Below are 2,983 nucleotides of genomic sequence, written 5' to 3'. Positions count from 1 at the left end.
TAAAGTGGCACTGTTTGGAAGGACTTGGAATCGTTAGGAGGCAGAGCCTTGCTGGAGGTGGTGGTCACTAGTGGTAGACCTGGACGGTTTGTAACCCTGCCCCACCTCGCTGTTCCTGCTTCTGCTCCCGGGGCTGCTATGTGACAGCAGCTGTCTGCTCCTGCCACGCCTTCCCCGAATGCTGACTCTTCCCCTGAATTCAACTCTCTTCCTTCAGCGTGCTGCTTTAAGCTGGGTATTTTCTTGGCAGGAAGAAAGGGAGGGACTCAGCCAGTTTTGGCGAGGATGGAAGTACAGCGAGCTCTCAGACGCTACTGGTGGGAATGTGAGCTGAGGCTGCTCGTCTGAACACAGCAGTGAAAACAGAACTCCCCACGTCGTTCGGAAATCTCACTTCTGGGTACATACCCCAAGGAGATGAAATTAGGATCTCTAAAAGATATGTCAGCTCCATGTTTATTGCAACATTACTAGCAATAGCCAACGCACAAAATGTTCGTTGAGTGATGACTGGGCAAAGAAAATTTGGCAATAGAAATTTGCCTTAGAAAAGAAAGAAATCTTGTCATCTGATTTATAGCCAATGGATGAACTTTAAATGAAATAAACTAGGAATAGGACAATTACTACACTTATATGAGGAATTTAATAAACTTTGTGCATATATATGTGCTCTCTGTGTGTGTGTGTGTGTGCAGGTTTGGATGCACGTGTGTGCATGCATGATCGAGTGGCCATGTGCAGGCCAGAGCTTCACTTCCGGATGTCTCCCCTGATGGCCCGCGTCTTTGTTTACTGAAGCAGAGTCCTCTGCGTGAGCCAAGAGCTCGCTGACTCAGTTAGTTCAGCTAGGCAGCTTGCCTGGGGGGGTCCCCGTCTCTGCCTCCTGAACATTGGTGTGACAGTGTGTGCCCCCCTGACATGACGTGGGAGCTGGGTGGCCTGCACTCTGCTCTTCATGATTTTGCAGCAAGTGTTCTATCCACTGAGCCATCTTCCCAGTCTCTAAATGGTAAAAGTTACAGAAGCAGAGGGTAGCTTGGTGGTTTTTGTGGGGCTGATGGAAGGGGGCAGCAGGGAAGTTTAGTCAAAGGCCACAAAGTTTCAGTTGTATTAGATGAATGTGTTGTAGAGGTCATCTGTAGAGCATGGTAAACTGTACTCTGTTACATAGTAAATCATACTGTAATATATAGCGTGAGCTTTCTAAGAGCTTGGTAAACCGTACTCTGTTATATAGTGAACCATACTGTATTATATAGTGAACCATACTGTATTATGTAGCATGAGCTTTCTAAGAGCACGGTAAACCGTACTCTGTTATATAGTGAACCATACTGTATTATGTAGCGTGAGCTTTCTAAGAGCATGGTAAACCATACTCTATTATATAGTAAACCATACAGTATTATGTAGCATGACCTTTCTTAGAGCTAGACTTTATGCCAAAATATTATAGAAAATAAATAAATATGGTAGGAGGAAACCTTGGGAAGAGATAGATATCTTTGTGGCGTGGGTTGAGGTGATGGTTTCAGGAGTCTACCACCTTTAACGGCCTCCAGTTAGATTCCTTATGTAAGCACATCTTTTGTATGTCAATATCATCTCAATAAAGCAAGAAAATGTAGTTACTCAGAAAGAAAAGCACATTTTCACTCTAGGTTAGAGGCGCGAGTTTCGGGTCCAGGTCGGGCAGGTCCCATCGGGGCCACCGCCGTGGACGTGGTGGAGGCTGCCGCCGGTGCCCACGCAGGACAGGTTGCGCCACGGAGCCTCAGCCTGCAGGCCAGCTGCCTCCAGGCCCCGGCCCGGCAACACCTCGGACTCTGACTCGGACTGGAACAGGAACTGCCTTCTGTTGAAGAACTCACTGTCATTTTGCCTGAAGATGTTCAGTTAAAGCCTGCTGGGATGGTTTCAAGCATTATTGAACACTTAGCTATGATTGAGTCTGCAAGTAACCTGCCTCCAGTCAACGAGGAGACCGTCATTTTCAGAAGTGATGACAGAGAGCAGGAAAGATCTTTGGACTTGTTGTGCATCCCTTTTATGGGTTATGGTTAAATTCTTCAGAACACATTGAGAGTAAAGGTATTAAAATAAAGGAAACTATGTATTTTGCTCCAGCAACACAAGAGTTTACTCAATATATATTCACAGAAAAGCTTAAACAGGATAGGAGATCAGATGTCATTGGGAGAATGATCCGGAACCACCACAGAAGCCTTGGATTTCCGTGATGATGAAAAAGAAAAAGAAGCCAAACAGAAGAAAAAAAATCTCGGATTCAGGGCCGGAAAAATCTCAGATCTGAATGTAATGAAACAGGTGTAGACTTTGCTGAAGTACATCAGAATGGGAATGCTTATAGCTCTCCTTCAGAGCATTCCAGGATACCGCAACAGAGAATCCACGAGAGGCTTTCCCAGGGCCAGATACCCTCCAGCAAGCCACAGCAGGCCTCCACCTCAGCCGTTCTGTCACTCAGATCCTGTGATGTCTCAGGAGACTTTGGGATTTCCACCCCAGAGACAAGACAGCCCCATCCTGCCGCACGATCCCTTTCCTCCTCCAGCGTTTGACATGCACAGCTTCTCACTGCCCCCGCCGCCCCCGCCTGTAAACATGGGCTGGGCTCCTCCTAATGCTGCCTCTCATCCCCTAATCAATTTACCCTCCTCCCTGCCCCCACCACCACCTCCCCCTCCTCCTCCCCCACCTTCTTCGGGAGACAGTAATCCTTCTCATTTTGGACCTTACTATTAGGTGTATGCTCGTATCTCCTGAGAAATACCGACTTTTCAGGTTACATGTTAAGGAATTTTTAAAAGGAGAACCTATTATAGAGCTAGATTTTTTAAAATATTGTACTAGATGATTGAATTGTAAGCTGGTATATATTTGTAAACTATAAAATTGTATTCACATGAAAATTTCATCTCGTTGCAGACAAATCTATTTATGTAATATTTAATTAAAA

General features: G+C 45.7%; 1 pseudogene; it reads left to right on the top strand.

Moving 5' to 3' along the window:
- The first annotated feature begins 285 nt into the window (after nt 1-285).
- On the top strand, nt 286-2,769 carry LOC101597826 (annotated as a pseudogene).
- Nucleotides 2,770-2,983: the final 214 nt, after the last annotated feature.

This window comes from Jaculus jaculus, chromosome 5 (genome assembly GCF_020740685.1).
Source record: "Jaculus jaculus isolate mJacJac1 chromosome 5, mJacJac1.mat.Y.cur, whole genome shotgun sequence".
Classification (NCBI taxonomy): domain Eukaryota; kingdom Metazoa; phylum Chordata; class Mammalia; order Rodentia; family Dipodidae; genus Jaculus; species Jaculus jaculus.
This window is presented reverse-complemented; position numbering and strand designations above follow the sequence as displayed.